At 42.7% G+C, this 12968-nt stretch overlaps 1 pseudogene across 1 annotated transcript; it reads right to left on the reverse strand.

Moving 5' to 3' along the window:
- Nucleotides 1-242: 242 nt before the first annotated feature.
- Nucleotides 243-3643, reverse strand: LOC125407501 (cytochrome P450 2D20-like; annotated as a pseudogene). Its single transcript, XR_015735554.1, has 7 exons — nucleotides 3613-3643; nucleotides 2716-2900; nucleotides 1813-1978; nucleotides 1440-1542; nucleotides 1387-1397; nucleotides 1076-1263; nucleotides 243-678 (listed from the first exon to the last, which is right to left on the reverse strand). The product of XR_015735554.1 is annotated as a cytochrome P450 2D20-like (transcript).
- Nucleotides 3644-12968: the final 9325 nt, after the last annotated feature.

Genomic DNA, 12968 nt, shown 5'->3' on the forward strand with positions numbered 1-12968 from the left:
TCCTATGTATATAACGCATATCCGATCCCATACGGGTCTGCCATGTCCTCTAGCACAAGGTAATGCAGATATTGATCAATTATTGATTGGTAGTGTGCTGCAGGCATCTGAATTTCATAAAAAACATCATGTCAATAGCAAAGGCTTCAAAAAAGAGTTTTCTATTACATGGCAACAAGCTAAGGAGATTGTAAAGAAATGCCCTACTTGCTCTTTTTATAACCAAACACCATTGCCTGCAGGGACTAATCCAAAGGGTATTAAAAGGAATGAAATTTGGCAGATGAATGTGTTTCACTTTCCAGAATTTGGCAAATTAAAATATGTACATCACACCATTGACACGTACTCAGGTTTCCAATGGGCAACTGCTTTAAGCTCAGAAAAAGCTGATTCAATAATCACTCATTTGTTAGAAGTTATGGCCATCATGGGTATACCTACACAGATAAAGACAGATAATGGTCCAGCTTATGTTTCTAGGAAAATGACACGATTTTTTGGGAAGAGAGATAGAGCCAGGCATCCCACAGGACCTGCTGAGAATGGCATGAAAGCCTCGAGCTTCAAAAAGTGGCCCTGGGCATCCAGGACGTGCTCAGGATGGAAGCAGAAGGGCTTCTCCCAGACAGTCTCATCCTTCAGCACTGAGGACAGGTTGGTGAGGAGGGTCATCCCCTGGCAGGAGGCAAACGGTGGAACATGGATTGCGATGGGGTTTCCAGTACCCTGGTTACCATGGTCACATGCACAACCTCTCCCTATAGACACGGGTTCTTTCGTTCACCTCAACCTCAGATCCCTTTGGTACCATTTTCTGGTACCATTCAAGGCCATACGACAAAGCTACCCTAAGTACCCAAATCAGAGGCTGCACTGTGTGTAGTGCTCCCTGCAATCCTGTGGCTTATTCCACTAGCCATCCTCTTCCCTGGGGAGCCCTGGGCAATGGCTGCAGTGTACTCACACTCAGGCTGGGCCCTTCACCATCTGCAGATCCAGGATGTGGAGGTCTTGGTCTTTATACCCTCTGTTTGTCCAGTGGTGACCCAGGGACAACAGTGACCGTGCCTACCTTGGGGATGAGGAAGCCCTGTACTTCAATGTCATGGGATGTCATGTGTGGTATATTCACTGGGACGATGTCACTAAATCTCTGCACCTCATGAATGACAGCATTGGTGTAGGGCATGCGGGCCTGGTCAGCCATCTCTGGACGCCGCACCTGCCCTATGACTTCATCAATCTCCTGTTGGACATGGCCTGGAAGAACAGCTTCCCCTCAGTGAAGCAGTTCCTTAGTGGCTCTAACTTGACCTTCTATCACTGGGTGAGTAGGTGATTGTTTGTAAGTGTGTGCCCACCTCTCTACATCTCACCCATCACCCACCAGCCTCCTTGGTGAAGGTGTCACAGAGGTGTCCAGCCTCCTCTGTCACCACTGATCCACGGATTTCTTGCCCAGGCCAAAGTCTCGCATGGTGGACAAAGCAAATCGCCGCTGTTCTCTCCATTCGTGACCATAAGGTGCTAACGCCACACCTGCAGGGACATCTGTGTGTAACCAAGGATACATGGCTGTGCTGTCTGCTCTGCTCCCAACATTTCCCTGTGGTCAGTCTGAGCCATCAGTGCCCCAGCACTTTGCTATCACAATCAGCACAGGCCACTTTGGAGGCTCCACCCTCTATTGCAGTGACTTCCATTGAAACATATTGCCTGAACACAGTCCCTCCATTAACCCTGTCCATCTTCTGGTCACTGCTCCTTAATCCCTATTCTCTCTGCCCTGTCCCCATTATAACTCTTTGCCTTTTCCTTTGGGCCCATAGCCCAGAAAACCATAGACGGGCATTGGAGGGCGATCAGCAGTGTCCTCTCCACAGGTCACCAGCACTTACCGCACCGCCTTCAGTCCATTGATCACAGGCTTCCAGGCCATCTGCAGGCTGAACACGTCACCATAGCGCTGTCGAAGCTGAAGTAGAAAGACAGAACTCTTAGAAAATGGAGGTCCCTAGCAGACTGGACAATCGAAGCACAAACATGCATGTGTGTCTGTGTGCATATGTATTGTGTCACATGTGTAGTTGCACATAAGCACATTATATGTTATCCATTATTGAGCCTTGGTCCTGTCCTGTGCTGGGCAAATGCTCTACCACTGACCACATCTCTCGCCTGAGGTATGACACCTTGTGCCTGCATGATCCTGTCTTCTAAATCTAGCAAAGTTCTCACTGTAGATATGATCATTAAGATGTCACCTTGCTAGAAAAAGGTCCGTGCTCCCTCATACCCCACCATACATGAGGGAATTCAGGTTCCTGAGATGGGCAGCAAGGCCTGACACCTTACAGCAGCAAGAGATTATAGCAGACACAGCCCATCCTCACTACATGCTACAATGAAACCTGACTCTTCCCCTCTGTGACTGAGAACACAGCCAATGATGGGATCACAAAAGAACTGGGGCCTCCCTGACCTCTGTCCTGTCCAACCACACTCCACACCTGTCTCCATGGCCTTTTCCATATATGTCTCTGCTCTTAGAAAGACCACAGAATCCTTAGAACCAGAAGGAAGTCCCACAAGGCAACCACCAAGCCTCTTCCACTTGGTGGCCATATTCCTGTCTATCCTGTGGCTTCAGCACCACCATATACTGCTGGGGGCACCATGACCTCTACTGCCCTCCACTGCCATCTCCCTCACCTTGTACACACTATATGGCATGTTCTCGAAGTCCACCTGCAGGAGGTTACCCAGCCCAGGAAGGGGCACAGGACCTGGAGGGTAGCGGGCAGTCCAGAACTTGTGTCAGTGCATCAGGTCCACCAGGAGCAGGAAGATGGCCGTGAATAGGACCAGAGACCACAGTCCATCTCCAGACTGGGCACCTGGTCCCTAATGAAGGAAAGAATGCTACACTTTGTTCTCTACCCTGAGCCAAGTAGCTGTGTTTACTGTTCAGTCAGGTTGTGTAGCAAGACATCAGGCAAATCCAGGGCAAGTCAGGCTCAGAGGTTCCTGCCCTCTCTTCTCTCCCTGGGTACTTATCCGTGGAACTAGCTTCAGCTTCTCCTCAGGGAACTGAACACAGTGGCCATGTAGGGCTGGGCACTGTGAGCACAGTGGGCAGGCGACCAGTGGTCCCTCTCTTAAGGTACAGCAGAAGGTATAGCAAAGTCAGTCAGTGATGTGCCACACTGGAAGAGTTCTGGGGGCCTGAGGCCATTGTCTCAGAATGAATGTGGACATGTTTGAAGCTTCGTTGAACGAACACTCAACTCACAGGACAGGAGGTGTGACTGACTCTGCATGAACCATCACTGTGTAGCAAGGGTCACTGAAGTGGCTTGTGTGGCTAGACAAGGAGGGTGAGAGAGAGGCAGTGTGCAGAAGGCAGCCACAGCCCAGGGAGCCATGAGTAGAGGCATGAGGTCAATCAACACATGAGGAAGGCTAACCTCATAACCTGGGAACTTCTTAGCTCTGATCTGAAAAACCTAGGAAATCGTCTACAACTCTTACGAGATTCCTGAAGAGGCCAGCAGGATGTCCAGGTGCTTGTCACAGGGAGGCCACTGTCTACTTTTATTCACCCTTTACTTCCTGCTGGGTGGAGCCCTGTGTCCGCCATTATCATACTCTGGGAATGGATTGGGTGTTTCCATCGTGCTACACAGGCGTTTTGAGGGACTTGTGAACTTTGCCAGAAACATGGAAAGACCGCCAGGGAGGCTCAAGGAGCACTTTGTTGATAGGACACAAGGATACAGCACTTTAGTACACACCACCTCTGCATCACAAACTCCGGCTTCAAACTCTACTACAGAGCCTCAGTACTGAAAACAGCCTGGTTTGGTGTGAAAACAGAAAGAAGGACAAATGGAACTGAATCAAAGACCCGGATATCAACCCACACACCTACAAACCCTGATTTTTGACAAAGAAGCAAAAAATATCAAATGGAAAAAAGAAAGCATAATCAACAAATGGTGCTGTCATAGCTGGATATCAACACGTAGCAGAATGAAAATACATCCATATCTATCGCCATGCACAAAACTTAAATCTGAATGGATAAAAGACATCAACATAAAACAACTGGGAAGTACACTTGAACACACTGGCACAGGAGACCACTTCTTAAATATAACCCAATTATCATAGACACTGAGAGAATCAATTAATAAATGGAACCTTCTGAAACTGAGAAGCTTCTGAAAAGTAAAGGACATGGTCAAAAAGACAAAATGGCAGCCTACAGAATGGGAAAAGATCTTCACTAACCACACAGCAAACAGAGGTCTGATCTCCAAAATATACAAAGAACTCCAGAAATTGGTCATCAAAAGAGCAAGTTATACAGAAAAAAAAAAAGGAATACAGACCAAAACAGAGAACTCTCAACAGAGGAATCTAAAATGGCTGAAAGACACTTAAGGAAATGCTCAGCATCCTTAACCATCAAAGAAATGTGAATCAAAACAACTCTGAGATTCCATCTTTCACCTGTAAGAATGGCCAAAATCAAAAACACTGATGACAACTTATGCTGGAGAGTTTGAGGGATAAAGGGAACACTCCTCCACTGCTGATAGGAGTGCAAGCTGGTACAGCCCCTTTGGATATCAGTATGGCAATTTCTCAGAAAATTAGAAAACAACCTACCTCTAGACCCAGCAATACCAGTTTTGGGTATGTATCCAAAGGATACTAAATAGTATCACAAAGACATGTGCTCAACTATGTTCATAGAAGCATTGTTTGTCATAGCCAGAACCTGGAAACAACCTAAATGTTCCTCGACCGTAGACTGGGTAAGGAAAATGTGGTGCATTTAAAAAATAGAGTACTACACAGCAGAAAAAAAAAATGACATCTTGAAATTTGTATGCAAAAGACAGATCTACAAATTCCACACAGGATATACAACACTTGTGTGAAGCCATTGTTTCAAGAAGTTCTTCTGTTAAGAAGTCCCATGCTTTCACTCTTTCTTATTTCATTAAGGCATAAGAATAAGGATTTTTTCTTCCAGAGTTTCTGTCCCTATTCTGATAATAAGTGACTGTTCTAGTAATAAGGTCACATTCTAATGAGGAAAAATCCTGGATGATACAACTCTATAGAAGATTTAACCAAGATCTATAATGTATTGTTAAGGAAAGACCTCGTGTTCACGTAAATGTTAAAACCTTCGTATAGTAGACATATAGAGCTCTTTCATTTCATGCTATCCATCTGTGAAGCTCTGAAGAGCTTGGTATTGGAATAGTGAAAGGTGACAAATCAATCTTAGTGATGATCTAAAATAAAACAATAAATACTGTATTAATAATAAAAAAAGACAGATCTAGAAAACATCATATTGAGTGAGGTAACCCAGATCCAGAAAGACAGTTATCATATGTCCTACTCATAAGTGACTTTTAGACATAAATAAAGAAAAATCAGCCTGCAATTCAGTCCCTGAGAACCTAGACAACAATGAGCACCCTAAGAGAGACATATGTAGATCTGATCTACATGGGAAGTAGAAAAAGACAAGATCTCCTGAGTAAATTGAGAGCAAAGGAACCATGGGAGAGGGCAGAAGGGGAGGGGAGAAGAAGGGAGGTGAGCAGAAGAAAATATATAGCTCAATAAAATTAATAAAAAATTAAAAGAATTTAAAAAAAGAGTAAATGCCCATGATTGGTTTTGTAGTGAGTTGGGGGCAGGGAGAGGACGGTGGCTACAGCCTCTTGAGTCTTGTGGACAGGTGTGAGGTTGCAGAATTGACCAGGAAGTCCTGACTCAGAACCTGGGCCCTTCTTACTTCAGATCCAAGAATGTTGAGAAATGCCAACAACTGTGAGATAGTCACTGGTGACCCTTAGGTTAGGTGAGCTGCTAGGCACATGGTGGTCTCTTTCCTTTATTCACCCTTTGTTTCTCCTCATGCCAGAGGTCTGTGGTTAGTATGGGCGGCCATGGGGAAAATGTAAGATGACTTCCAAGCCTTCCAACAAATGACACTTGTGTGCTGGGCACACTGTATGTGCCAAGTCATAACTCCTGGGGTCAGCAAAAGTGCAGTCGCTGTCCTTGCTAGGGATACAGAGCTGTGAAGGTCAAAGACTCAGAAGTCCCAGTGGAATCCAGGCAGGTGCTCTCTGCTGCCCCTCCAGTGTGGCAGAAGGGAGACATGAGGTGAGTTAGAGCCAGATTCACACTATGCAGCCCTCAGCAAGGACTAGACCCTGGGTCATCTCCTCTCGGCTACCCCTAATGCCCCCCTCCTCTGCCCACATCTGTGTCATTAGACCTGTGAAGGACTCCATGCTTGTTGATGTCCTAAAGACCCAAGTCTGCTCCCTGTTCCTCTCCAGGACTCCTGGCCACGCAAAACCCAGTTACACAGGATGGAGTTCTAGGTTAGACTGCAGACAACGGTCTTTGTTCAGCTCCAACTGACTGAATTTTGCCCTGAATGGAATCAGGACACTAGCCTGGGTCACAGTCAGGAGGGGAGGGACAGAGACAACTGTGCTCTGGTCACTCATAGGCTCAGGCTGGTGACTTCCTCCTGGTTTGCACCAGGATCCTCCCAAGGTAACTTCAGAGACCTAATGGCTAGGCCGGGATGCTAGGTTTCACACCTTCTGCTTCTTCTCGAATCTCTACGTCTCTTCTGTGTGCCACATATAATCACATGAAAGACAAGCCACAGTGCTGACTGGGTCTGATCTTCCTACTTCAGACTGAGTGAGGCCCTGAGAGGTGAGAGGTAAGTGCACCGAGCAGGTGAGGGTGTCACACACTGTATGTTGTACAGGTTCCTGGTCTGTCACCAGCTCATGGGAGATGATCTGGATGCTCTGGTAACATCTGCCTGCTAACACTGTTTGCTTCCCTTTATCCTCAGTCCATGGTCTCTCAGTCACGTGAACACTTGTGTCCTGTAAGTCCAGGGGGACTGCGGTCTTGGAATCCATGTCAGCTGCACAGATGTGCCATGTCTACAACAGGAAGGTGGAACTGAGTCCATGACTGTCATTGGTCATCGGTGTTCCCAGATTCACAATTCTCTGTGCACGTGTCATCAGATAGTTAATCACTGTCCTTTGGACTCCACTGGAAGAGGACAAATGGAATCTGGGCATGTCTGGCTTGGACTGTCCTCTGTGCCCTTCCTTTTGTTGGCACAACTGCCTGGGTTCATTGAAGTGAAGACCAACACTGACAACTAAAGCCATTCCTAGTTCTGTGCTTTCTCTCCCTAGCCATGTTGGGAAGTGCAAAGCCAGTCAGTTTAGGAAGAGTGATGACTCACTGGGGTCATTGTGACTCAGACTGTTGACTTGGGAAAGCTCATTAGGGCAAAGGACAGCCTGGGTTTGTTTGGTGTTGGTGAAACTCCCATACCTGAATGGTTACTTCACCCCTCTTGGTATGACAGGAGGGTAGTTATGGAAACACAAACCACAAAACTTATGCTTGAGATGACATATGGAAAATACTGAATCAGTCTCATATATAATTCCTGGATGTTTTTGTTTATTCCCAAAATGAAAACAAAGGAAACTGTCGAATTATGTCATCACACTGAACGAATCTCAATTTCAACTTTCCAAGTTGTCAGTGGGCTGAAACTGTTCTGGAGCAGACATGATCTCATGTCTTCTCGCCACAAAGAACAGAGTCCAAGGGCATAGGGTGTAGGGCAAAGCCCAGCAGCCACTGAATTGAGTTACCTAGTGGCATTGTTTCTTATGTGGGTGAGCAGTGTCATCAGTCTCATGAAAACCTGAACTCCAATGGAATATGATGGGCACACTGGAGGCTCTTGGTTCTGAGTGTTATGCAAGTGTGATCATACATACACAGGACCACAGCTCACTTGAGACAATGCATCCCAGGTAGGAAGGAGGACCACAATCCTTGATCATAGATTATATAATTGTACATGTAGGTGATGGGGAGGTTTCATGATACCATATAAGAACATTAAACAAATTCAGCAAAGATATCAGGTAACACAAGAAAACCACTTGTTGTTTTTTTAATCTAACAATGAACCATCTGAGAACTGAATGACAAGTGGTAGTATATATAAAATAGCACCAAAAAGAACAAATATTTTAGGGTAAGTCAGTGGCTCTCACAGACTGCTGCTTGCTGTGTAAGCATGAGGACACGCATTCATTCCCGAGCATCTGAACCCACCAACCACTAGTGCAATCCCAGTGCTAGGAAGGCAGCAAAGTTGGGTGCTCAGTTGCTGGCCAGCCAATCTAGCTCAATTAGTTGGCTCGAAGTTCAGTGAAACCATCTCAATAAACAAGATGGAGAACAATTGGAGAATACATTCAACTTTGACTTCTGGCTTCCACACAGCAATGAGGACATGCATACATGTTCATTTGTTCTCCCCTGAAGAAGTCACACACAAACATGTGCACACTTATATAAGACAATGAATAAATTACTTGCACAGTGACCTATAAAAATCATCAGGAGTGAATAATATGTAAATAGAATGCACTGCCGAAGTAAAATTTATTTTTTGTTTGTTCTTCTTTTGGTTTGTTTTTTGGGGGATGGCAGGATTGAGACAGGGCTTCTCTGTGTAGCTCTGGCTGTCCTGGAACTTGCTCTGTAAACCTGGCTGGCCTAGAACTCAAGTACTGGGATTAAAGGCATGTGCCATCATACCTGCCAAGAAGTAAAAATTTAGAGAACATTAATATGGGAAGTAAGACTTGCTTTATTGTTCACAGGTTAAATGGAAATTCTGTTACTCAATAGGATTTAAGCATTCAATACAATTCCTACCAGATTCCAAAATTCCTAACATTTATATGGAATATCGAGACCACAAATGTTACCAAACATTAGCTACACACAGTGTAAATGAACTGCCGGTGAAATAAGCCATACAAACAAAAAAAAGTGGGATTACACTATGTAAATTCAAATAAAGTCTGTCATTATTAGCAGCTTAATGCGGTGAGGTATGGAGAGCTATCATCTATGGACAGGGTTTTTAATTTTTCCTTTTAAATTGTATGTTTGTGTGTGTGTTTAATGTATGAGCACATGAGGACTTCTGAGAACAATTATAAGGAGTTCTTTCCTGCTGCCTTTACATGGTTTCTGGGGATCAAACTCAGGTCTCCAGTTTTGTGCAACAAGTGCCTTTCCTGACTGAGCTACCTCTCTGGCCTAGAACTTCAGTTCTGAAGACAAAAACATCTGTGGATGGACAGTGGAGGTGGTTGCCTGTCAATGGACTTGACAAATTGGGTCTAGATTGAGAAATGCCCTTGGAGGTCATTAAAGGACACATCTGTGGGTCTTTCAATAAATAATAGATGATAAGCATTTTTGATCTAGAAATGGGATTAATCCCTTGGTATGCTCAAAATATAATGGTTTTACTGGACAATGATGAAAAACAGGTTGTGGTGAGAGTTAGAGGAAATAGGAGCTGGGTGTATGACTTTGTCCTAGCTCCTTCTTCCTATCCAGAATGCTGTGAACATCCTCCTTGTGCATATGTTCTGGATATTTTCATGTTCTGCCCAAGCAAATGCACTACAGGGTGATAATGTATAAATCTTCCCTACTTGAGTTGTTCTTTCAAGTATTTTGGTCAGAGCTCCCAAATACTAACACAGGGAGCCTGGGGGTTCTGTTCACTGGTAGGATCTGCTGCATATAAGGACTTGGCTCCAGCACCAGAAAATAGGGGAAGAGGTGGAAGCTAAAAATATATTATTATTCACAGGAGAGTTAACTCAGTTTGGGGAGTTAATCCTTTACATTCCAAAATAAATGTTGGTGATGTGGGATGTCCTTCTGTATGTGTTGCTTTTATTGGTTAGTGAACAAATCTATTTCAGTCAGTGGCTTAGAAGAGTAAAGCCAGGTGGGAAATCTGAACAGAGATAGAGAGAGCAGGCAGAGTCAAGCAGATGTCAGCCAGCTGCCAAGGAAACAAGACATGTAGAAAATGAAGTAATGCCTGGGCTACATGGCAATACATAGACTAATAGAAATGGGTTAATTTAAAATGTAAGAACTAGCTAGGAATTTGCCTGAGCCACTGGCCAAACAGTGTTGTAGTTAATAGTTTCTATATGCTTATTCGAATCAGTGTGGCTGGGAAATGGGAGTCTCCGTTTACATAATGGCACCCAACATTCAGCAACATACAGTCACATAAAGCCTAAGAAAGTTTTTTTTTAAAGGGGCTTCTAGACTCACAAAAAGGGGAGTCAATTGGAGCCTCTTGGTAGCCACATATTTTCAGATAGGCTCTGTTTGTTGGCGGCAAGCAAAGGTGTGGCTCCTTTAAAAGGCTTCCTTACTCAATATTAGCAGCAAAAACTGCATGGTTCCTTTAAGAGACAGTTTCTTTTGGGAGGTCCTGCTACAGAACACTTGAGTGGTGTTTGTGGGCAGCATGCTACAAATTACTTGGTGTCAGCATGGGCCAACTATTTCCCAGAGTTGGGGTAGTAAACAAGACTCCCAGAGCTGGCAGTAAATGGATCTCTGCCATGTTGGAAAGCCAAGCAGGGTGGAACCAACAGGCAAAGTGGTTGCTCTGATCCTAGCCATGTCTGCATACAGTTTAAAGCAATGATCAAAAAGGATTACGGATATGCAATAAGGACATATTCTGACAAAAATGGGTCTAATGTGTTTAAAAATGTACATGGACTCAAAAAAAAGGAAAATGGGTATAGGCAGTTATAGAAATAATTTTTAAAAATAAAGTCTTTAAAGAGACAATAAAATTAACATAAAAAACCATGAAAAGATGAAAAATACAGTCTGGATTATGTATATTATTGTGTTTTCTTTGTATATTTTGACTGCAAATGAGCTAACTACAAAGAGACATTTCATTGTACAAATCTGCTAAACTAAACCAACATATATACCTTTTATACACACACACATATGTATGTATGTGTGTATATATATGTGTGTGTGTGTGTGTGTGTGTGTGTGTGTGTGTATAAAAGGTATCTTGACTTCATAATTTGAGCCTAAGGATATGTTACTTTGGAAAAGAGATTTTGCTTTTGTTTCCATAGAAGATGAGATCCTGTGGATTCCTTCCAGACTAATGTGGTTTGATGGAACAAGACCTCTCCCCCAAAGTCCATTAACACTAAAAATATTTTGCCCAACAAACAGCAGGAAGAAGTTTGGAAAAAACTACATTAAAATTCCCAAAATGACTTTTATAAATGTTTGTTTTCAGTAAATTTCCAAATAAATAAATAAATAAATGAAAAAAGAAAGAAAAAAAGGTAAATCTTAGTTTATTGATACAAATTAAGGTCAATTTTGTTACACTATATATTATAAATATATATATATATATATTATAGTATGTGTATACAGAGATTTCTCCTCTTGTTTAAGGTATTAGGTTTATGTACCTCATTTAAAATGTAATGTATAATTAAAAATACAGGATAGTCAACTATAACAGTCAAATTTTACTCATATTAGGTTTTCTAGATGTGTCGAGATATATTTCAGATATATAGGTATTCTTCCAACCTTTCAGAATACAGAATATGGAATTTAAAATGTTTTAAGAACTTAGACTTCTCTCAACAGTGAGATATATCTGCTTTGGCAGCATCAATTACTTCAGAGATGTTGATAGATATAGAAGAAACTTGTTATGAAATTTGCCTTCAATGTGACAAGGCTAGCCATTTGAGCAAGAAATTGTTCTTGCCTGAACTGCTTGATTAGGTATGCTGTAAGAGCTGAACATACAGGACCCACAGAGAAGTGACTGCCAAACTTTCCAAAAGACAGAATAGTCCTTCATAGTTCCTACTTCAAAAAAGAAACTGCCAGACATTCTGTAGAACAGAAAAAAGCAACTGACAAACTTTGCTAGTACAAGGTAGAACAGATCTTCAAATTTCCTGCTTCACTGAAAAGTCTGCCTGATATTATGGGCCTATAGACCGAAGATGAATGCCCCAATGTTACAAAAGAACTTTGGATGACTGTCCAGGCATCAAAATATTTTTGTCATTTCTAGAACTTTGGAAGTTGCTTACAATGCACTTCCTGTTTACTTAGGTAATATATTATTCTGGGGTCTTTTATGGAGTTGAAGACTAATAGTTACAATCATAATTTTCTTAGTTATGATAAAAGATAAATTAGATATATAACTTTATACACAGATAGATGATAAAAGTATTTTCCTTAATTTGCCAAATGTAAATAGACTAAATATTTCAACTATAATTTTTGCTTGATACCTACTTTCTATATGTAATTTTACTATGTTAAAGTTAAAACCTTCCTTTGTAATTAGATATAAAAGAGGAGATGATGCGGGATGTCCTTCTGTACATGTGTTACTTTTATTGGTTGATGAAAAAAGCTGTTTTGGCCAATGGCTTAGCAGAGTAAGTCAGGCTGAACTCTGGGAGAGAGGGAGGCAGAGAGAGAGAGAGAGAGAGAAAGAGAGAGAGAGGAGTCAAGCAGATGCCAGCCAGCTGCTGAAGAAGCAAAACATGCAGAAAATGAGGTAATGCCGCAATCACATAGCGATACCTAGACTAATAGAAATGGGTTAATTTAAGATGTGAGAGCTAGCTGGGAATATACCTGAGCCATAGGCCAAACAGTGTTGGAATTAAAATAGTTTGTTACTACTCAGGTCTGGGCAGCAGGAAAACAAAAGTGCACTCTCTGTTTATATGTCTTACTCTTGAGGAGTTAGACTATGGGGAGTTAGTTATCTAACATTTACTGGTGTCAAGGAGGTAAGAATTAAAAAAAAAAAAAGGAGTCTGAGCTGTGGGCCGTAACATTCTGTTTAGGTCAGAGTCTTGGAATGCTTAAGTTTGATCTTAAGTTTGGTAAGAAGACCAAGGTCAGCTCTGTGGAGTTCTCCATGCCTCCAGAATTGTCCTCCCTTCTCC

This window comes from Myodes glareolus, chromosome 19 (assembly GCF_982192425.1).
Source record: "Myodes glareolus chromosome 19, mMyoGla1.1, whole genome shotgun sequence".
NCBI lineage: Eukaryota > Metazoa > Chordata > Mammalia > Rodentia > Cricetidae > Myodes > Myodes glareolus.